At 44.6% G+C, this 8510-nt stretch overlaps 1 long non-coding RNA gene across 1 annotated transcript; it reads left to right on the top strand.

The window, feature by feature from the left end:
* Positions 1 to 290: 290 nt before the first annotated feature.
* LOC145657486 (uncharacterized) lies at positions 291 to 5615 on the top strand. The gene is made up of 3 exons (XR_014123204.1): positions 291 to 990; positions 3813 to 4050; positions 4962 to 5615. It is a non-coding gene; the product is annotated as an uncharacterized LOC145657486 (long non-coding RNA).
* The last annotated feature ends 2895 nt before the right edge of the window (positions 5616 to 8510 follow it).

Below are 8510 nucleotides of genomic sequence, written 5' to 3'. Positions count from 1 at the left end.
ATAAGTCTCTGCCAGTTGGACAAGTTCATAAATGAAACAAACCAGGGTGCGTAGGGATGGATGAAGAGGTTTGGAGGCTGTCTAAGTCAGTCAGTTTGTCATTTATGACAAAATAAAGACACCGCTTCAGTCGTGCAGATGGAAAACTGCATTATTATACAAACAAGCAAGCAAATGTATTATTAAACAAACAACCAACCAAAAATGGATCATGGCTTCTGTGACCTGCTGAAAACCAGTTCGTTTCTCAAAGCATTTTCATTCAGCAATTTGACAGTAACTTTACAGGCTTCAGATATGAAAGCAACTGTGGAATGTCAAATGGGAAAATTATATCAATATTGTTTCCTTAAAAAACCATGGCATGGTATCTAGTGCTGCAGCTTCACAGCTCCAGTGACCTGGGTTTGGATTCCCAGCCTGCCTGCTGTGTGTTGAATTTTCTCCCTGTGTGGGTTTCCTCCCACATTCTAAAGATGTGCATGCTAGGTTGACAGGCATCTCTAAACTGGCTTGGTGTGAATATATGTGTGTGTGTGTGTGTGTGTGTGTGTGTGTGTGTGTGTGTGTGTGTGTGTGTGTGTGTGTGTGTGTGTGTGTGTGTGTGTGTGAGATGGAGTGGCACCCTCTCCACGGTTGGTTCCTGCCCTGTGCTGCTGGAGCAGGCACTGGGCCCCCGTGATTCTGAATTGGGTTAAGTGGTTTAGTAGATGAATGAAATGTCAACTGATTCAAATAAGTTCCTTGCATGGGCCAGCTTATTTTTAAATAATTCAAATAAATTGTAGCCATGTTTTCGAATGGCGACATTAAAGTGAATAAGTATCTGTATTTTACCCAGGTCCTGTGGTCCACCTGCGGTGCTGTGATAGACGAGAGGTGATAGACCCTGTCTTATCTGTCCGGCATCGGTGTTACCACTCTCACGCTGGTGATCACGCCAAAGGACATTTGCTATCGGCAGGCCGACCCGCGGCATCCTGGAAATGGGTAAATGAAACCTTCCTGTCGGCAGCCAGAGAGTGGACTGTGGGAGGCTGCCCACGCTAAAGCCCCTACCTCCACTCCTCCATTACACCGTATCCCTCTTCTGATGAGCCAGTCAATGCGATTTCCATATAAATGGAGGCGGCTCCATAATACGTCTATTTCCGAGTGAGGGGGAGAGAGCCGTTCGTTTCTACATGGTCCCGGTCATGGATAGTTAGAGCCAGATGCTGAATGAAAGAAGAAGAGAAAAAAAAAAAAAACCTAGAGAGAGGATAGGGAGGAGGTGATGAAGAACGCGTCTGGATCTCCGTATGTGCGCGCGCCTCCCCCCACCCTTCTCAGCTGGCACGTCTGTGGAGAGAAGGGCAGACTCCGAGCGACAGTGGCTTGTCAAAAGCAGCCACACGTGACCTCGCTTATCGTCCCCCCCCACCCCCCGTCTGGAGGACCGCGGTGAACCTGGACCTCTATTTAACTTCCTGCGCCCGCGCGCTCTCTCTCTCTCTCTCTCTCTCTCTGTCTGAAAGAGAGCCCTGCCCGTCTCCCCGCGCCACAAAAGGCAGACATGACTCTTTGTGTTGTCTCTGTCGGTAGTTATCTCGGGCCCTTTTTAACACTTACGCTGCAGCAACTTTTAAAAAGCTCTCTCGTGCCACTTCCATTGCTTCCCCCCAAAAAGGGACACTGTAATTATTTGTATGCCACTTTGCATTGCACGCGTTTCTATTAGAACTACATGGAGCATGAAAGGAACAACTAAATTGATTTTAGCCACTGCTGTGCAATATGCTACCCATGAAAAGGGTAAAAAATGAGCAGAGTGAATGAGGGGGAAAAAGAGCACAGTAAATGGGGAACAGGTGGATGCTGTTAGTATAGGAGTCTTTTTCTTTTCCTGGTTTGTAAATTACTTATTCAAGGATCCCTTCAAGGACTCTTGAACAACAATTTAATCGAAAAGCTGTTTGAATAAGCTCGTATTCGTCATTATCAATCTGTCGCTGTTTTCATTATTGCTGTCTCTTCATCAGTAAATGCGTGCAGAACAAAAAGTCATTAGGGCAAGCAACCCATTTAACAGCAAGGGCAACTAGCATCGACAGGACTAGAAATGGCTTTCCCACGGACCTTTTCCATTAAAGTCCTGCCAGAGTCATAACAAAGCAAGGGAAGTGTCTGGAAAATTTTGTCAGAGTGATGGAACATCAGTGTATGATGCTTTGCGTTATGTCTGTCCAACCAAGCACTTATTTATCCAAAGATAAATAACGCCATTGAACTGCCAATCTAGCGATGATTAGAGAAGTCACACAACAAAACATGAGCTGGAATGGAACATCAGGATGCGCTTTCAGACGTAAGGGGAGTCTGGGTACTTGTTTTCTCAAACACATCAATTGGTATGAACATGTTACAAACACCACTGGCAGCAAACACACAGTTCAAATACGAAGGTGTAAAATCATAATTGAATAGTACAAAATGGTGAAATAGAGGGACTGTTAAAAGATCGTTCACCTGCGAGCTAAGTGCATAGCTGTATATTAGAGATAAAAACCCTCTAGTGACACTGGAAGTCATCTTTCCTCTGACTGTGAATCATAGCGAGTGAACAAAAACAGGCCAGGTGCTTGGTGAGAGGTTTGGTGGGAGCACGGTCTCATGAACGCAGAAGTGAGCACCCGGTCTCAGCCCAGACCAGGGCCTAATAGAACAGCTGCTTTGGGGGGGTTGGAAAAACAAAAAAACACACATGGCCTCCACCGAGCTCCATTTGGATTTCTACTGGAAAACCTGCTCGAAGGGTTTTCAGTAGTAGCATGGGCCTAATTTATCACGTGAATAAACAAATTTTACTGCAAAGGAGCAGTATGCTTATTTATAAGATATGTTTTGGATTTAATGTTATAATTTAGATTTATAAGCATTATGCTTGTACTACAATCAAATTTCACATCTTCCTGTAGCAAAACAGCAAAACAAAATGCAGCAGGGGACCCTAGAATATGCTAATCTGACTTCTAAAAAGAAATAGTATTATTATTAATTCCATGTTGAACATAAATAAATACAGAAGTAATCCCAAAATCGGCTTTGGGAAATTAATTTATTGCACTGAGGCTCAGAATCAGAAACACTTTATTGCCATGCATAACAAGCATAGCAAATATTTTCTTTGGCAACATGGTGGGTGACAGCCGGCATGCAAGAACATTCTAGCATGCATGTACATTATAATTCTGTATTTAATCAGATGCTTATTCAGACTTTCAGATAAACGATCAGTTGCTGAACACACTATTTCCATCAGGAAACGGGGGAGCGCAGCCCGTGCAAGACTTCACATGCCGACAGGAAAGTGAAAAATAAAGTAACTACAGTGATGATAATAAGTGACTTATCTACAGTGAAACTGCTCTGTAATGGCAACCAAATGGCACATGAGTGTGCATGTGGCTAAAAACACAATAATTGTAATAAAAATATGTCACTGAAAATTCAGACCAGTAATTCTGCAATATTTCAGCCAACAGTGTGACTACTGAGCATGACTGCTGATTGTCAAAGTCGAGTGATGTGAATGTGTGTGAGAAGGGAATAGTTCAGACTGCAGCATGGAAAAGTATAAACAGTCTAGAAGTTCTGGAAATTACTCAGGAACTGTGGAGCTTGCCAAGAAAAGTTAGAGAAAAAAGTAGCTATGATGCAGTGTGTGAGCGATCATGTTCTTGTTTGGCAGTTCAGTGAAGTCACTGGGCGAAGTCGGTCACCGAGGGCAGGGTCTCAGCCTTCTCCTCAGTCCTTTTCTTTATTCTGAACAGCACCATGGTGAGGGTCCGCTGGCAGCCTGTGACCCTCTCAGCAGAGCGAACAACACCCTGCGACCTGAACAGAGGGAGTTTAGGCAATGGCGAAAAACACGGATACCGTTCACGATGACTGCAGAGCGACACGCAGGCCGAGCCAGGCAGAGACAAGCTTCCCGAACTGCCAGGCCGTCCTCGCAGAGGCGGAAATGACACCGTGCGGCTTCTGGGCGGTGCAGATGGCGGACCCCAGGTAGCTGAATGACTCAACTATAGTCCCAGCTGTGCCATTTATTTTCAGGAGAAGGCAGGCAGGGGGGTGGTTTCTAGAAATCCATTCTCATTTGTACCATTACGAGCGTGCTGAGCTGCAGGTTGCTGCGCGCAGTCCATGACACAAGACGGGTCACCTCACTCCTGTAGACAGATTGCCGATCTCTCCCGTAGAGCATTCTTAAAGAAGAGGCCGACCTTATTGTGCCATCCACAAAAGGTTTGATGGATGTTTTGTTGGAACAGTGGTCATTAGTGTGCGTGGAGAGCAAGAGGAGGAAATCTCATGGCCTAGAGGGGCACCTGCGCTCAGAGACAGGAGGCTCAGACAGATGGGGGGCTAACCACACATACTGCCTCTTATTTGTCAAGAGAGCATGTATCCATTGACAGGACGGCATAGAGCGAGCTGGGGAAGGTCGACGCGAAGCCACTGTGGGACGATAGTGTTGAAATCGGAGGTGAAGTCCCCAAACAGGATCTTGGCATGTGCAATGGAAATCACCTGAGATGGAGTCACAGGGGTTGAAGGAAAAGGGCGTAGGTTAAAACGATGGTAGGACTGATTTAGGTGGTTGACCAGAGAGAGGAGGGCGGGATCAGCGCACTCTTCCGGGGAGACCTGGCCGGGATCTCCACGCAAGCGCTGCTGTTCTCCACCCCCTCCCCCCTGAGTCCTGCTCGCAAAAATTTCATGCCAGTCATTTCCTGTATCTGGTCTTTGCAGCTTTAAATGCCCTGTCGAATTATCGCTTTGCGGAGCCAGTATCCCTGTCTATTTCCAGAGCTGTAAGCTTGATCCTTGGCATGTCTGAGCCTTCACAGTTCCTTTGTGTTCCACTGTTTGTCATTATGGTACCTCACTATAATCTTTTCTCTGTTTTTTGGCAGGCAAGCAGAGCTTCTCAGGGAAGGAGATGTGGGAGGTTACAGCATCAGTATATTCGTCTGTACTGTCACGCCAACCTCTCACGGCTCTCCAGGCAGTGGAGTCGAAGAAGTCGTGTGGATCTTCGAGTGATACAGCAGCCCGCTGCTGAGGCCATTGGCCTGCATCTTTGTCCTTCACCGACAATCCAGAGGGGAAGCAGAAAAAAAAACTTCTGCTGAAATGAAGACACTTGGGAGATAATGTACTCTAATGCCCAGGAGCTTTAGAGAAAAAGTCATTTGCGCAGTGATTAGAAAGACTAAATTGATTAAATTTGCTGAACAAAATATACAAGGAGCAGTTCAAAATATATCTGAATTAAATGTTTTAATGGACCCTACAAATCATAATTAACCCATGATTCATTTAATTAACCTATGGAAAGTGAGCATGCAGACATAAAGCTACAACATTAATAGCACTCAGATATATATAATATGTAATTAAGAAACCATCTTCGTTTAGTTATTTAATTATTCACGTGTTTTTTATTGTAAAAGACCTACTAAAGTTACGTCGCCACTGATTGTTCTTATAGATACTGAACGATGTATAAAATAGCTCTCAGTTGTAATTGCAGAATGTAATCCCGTGTAATTCTGTTATGCATGCAATTAAACTTGTGCCAATCCAGTTATTTGGCTGTTGCTCATATATCGGTGCCTGGAAAAATATGCAAATACTTCTGCATAGAAATATGTGGGCTTAAGTCACATTTACTGATACACATGACCTGTGGAATACTGTCCCTGAGACAATGTACATATTCAGATTTAAAATAAAATCGCACAAAGTACAACCCATCGTTCTTACAGCGACGGCGAATGACAGATTTTATGATTTTTATTGATATAGCACTGATTTTCACGGTCGCTGTCTCCTTTTGGCACCCGGGCCTCGGGGTACACTTAACGAAGCCAGAGGCAAAGCAAGCTGAACACAGGGAGCTCCGACTAACAGCAGTTAAATGACTTCAGCAGACCCTTCAGCTCTGCGCCTCTGACAGTATAGCGCTTCCAAACGCTCCATATATATCGGCGCCATCGCTGAGACCTACTCCCCCTCTACACTATGGCCTCGCCATCTCTCCAGGTGATAAAGAGGAGGTTCATTACACTGTTTATAACACCGATGCGCCAGATCAGAGGCGAGAGACAGAGGCAGCACAACACCGAAGCCTCCTCGCGGGGATAACGTCAGACAGACGTCTGTCCGAGGCGGCTTTTCTTTGGAAAACAAGTTGTTAGACGACTGCATTTGCCCGTGTGGTTAAAACAAGGCTCTGCGAGAGCAGAGAGGGTCCAGGCTCAACTAGACTCAGCAAGGCAGCAATTTGCAAATACATTTTTAAGAGAGAGCCAATTTGAAAACGGCTTGACAGCAGACAGATCAAGAAAGAGTGTGTGGGTGAAACCGAGAGAGAAGGAAAGGGAGCTGATGAAAAATAATCAGGACAAAACTACTGAGCATTCCCAACAGACCCTTTTACAAGACATACCTAAGCTTTCCCATGATAGTCATGTCTTAAAAATGCAGAATTTCAGCCAAAAAAGAAATGAGATGTGAGAGTTATGAGGAGACTATTAATGATATTATTACCCTTCTACTAGCTCACTATATGAATATATTAATAGAAACAGTTACATGTATCAATATCTATACTTGATTTTTATTTGACATCAAATTTGAGTCACACATTTTGGAATCAGCCTTTTAAAATTTTTCTAACCATTTGTCAGTTATTGAGAGTATTATGATCACCTTATTAATTAAAATGTTATGCAAATGACTAACTAGGAAGAGTTATTTTTAACTAAACAGCAAAGAGAAATAAACAATCCTATTTCAAAATTGGAGTTAAATAAATACCTTTAAATTGCATTTATATACTTATTAAAACAGCTGTTTGTCTCTCTAATGACAGCAGGACACTTGTAAATGGAAGTGTGAAATGGCAGATATGAGTTGGGATTGGTGTGTGTGTGTGGGGAGGGGGGGTGGTTAGACTGTTCCTGTGCATGTTCTTTATTTATGGTCCTTCATAATTACAACAATCTGTAAGCACATTTTAATGTTTGTCTTCAACTTTCCATCTACTGGCAGTTAATTTAAAAATTTTTTAATTCCAAGTTTATTAGTTATTCCATATCAGGGCTTTGTTTACAGTTGTTATTTGTACTTACTGTCATGGAATCATACTTAAACATGCATCCATAATCTGTGGAAATACCTTTTACACCAACCAACCAACCCATTTAAAATGTGCGATGAAAAATACAGCCCTGCACCCACCTGGCCATGCAGAACAAAAAACAGCGCTGCACCCACCCGGCCATGCAGAACAATGGGACTCTCACATGGGACGGATCACCTGTGCTCGAGCAAACACACACTGACTTTTGGACTTTACAAGGTTCATGCAACTTTAAAAGCCACGGTACTCTAATGCATATTTCAAACGCTGCGTCTCATGACGGTCGAAACGCTGCAGCTGAAGTGGTGCGACACGCCAGGTCCTTCTCTCTCCAAGGTCTGATCTCACTACACGTACTGCAGAAAAGATCTGCGCTGCCTAGGAACCAAAAACAGAAGCATTATATCTAAAACACGGCCATACACAGAGATGCATGACATGACTTCACGTACATTTCCCCTAGGCCCCCCAATGCTGGTTTTTCACCTGTTCTCTCGAAGAAAGATTAGCGCTCGCATATGCTACCAAAGATAGACACGCTGCGCCCTTGCGAGGGTGGGGGGGAGGTCCTTGTGGGAAACGGGCACGGATGTCTCACAGACTCAGATAAAGGGAGGGCGAGAGGGAGGGAAGGAAGATGGCGAGAAAGAGAGAAAGTAAGAGAAAGAGGGAAAGAAAAATAAGGCAGAATTGTTCCTCTCGGGATGACATTCTCCGTTTGTGTCCCGTTCACAAGTTTACACAATACAAAGCCTGTATAAAACATTCTCACGTGAACTTAGATGATCGGTTATTTATATTTTTATTGCGCGCGACTGTCAGAAGTGCGTGATCGCGTGCGTATATGTGCACAGCAGGTGATCTCAGAGTCCTGAAAGAACTGAAGGCTGGCAACAGCGAGTTATTTCAGCAAAGTCAAGTTGTCAGTTACAGTGAGCTGAGACCTGTCACAGACTAAACCACTACTAATGAGAAGTCGATTGCATAGGCACACTTTATTTTTAGTTTTATAGGGAGGCAAAAGGGTTCGTGATTCCGCACAATGCCAGGTGCATGAAAAGTGCCCGCCGTGCTCATTCGAGCACATCCAGAGTGCGCGGAGATAAAACTCTGTGCGTCTTGGACATAAGCGAAAGGTCGCATGCGTGTCACATGTGCGCGCACATTCACCCCCCCTCCTCCTCCTACCCCATTTGTCTCCCGGATAGAGGGAACGTCACTGAGGCCCCGGGGTGAGCCAAACAGCTCGAAGCCAACCTCTTCGTGTTGTGCTTCATGGACGGCAGTTGGTGAATGCAGGCCCACTGCCGCAGGG

Source organism: Electrophorus electricus, chromosome 4 (genome assembly GCF_041902795.1).
Source record: "Electrophorus electricus isolate QZ-2024a chromosome 4, ASM4190279v1, whole genome shotgun sequence".
Classification (NCBI taxonomy): Eukaryota; Metazoa; Chordata; class Actinopteri; order Gymnotiformes; family Gymnotidae; genus Electrophorus; species Electrophorus electricus.
This window is presented reverse-complemented; position numbering and strand designations above follow the sequence as displayed.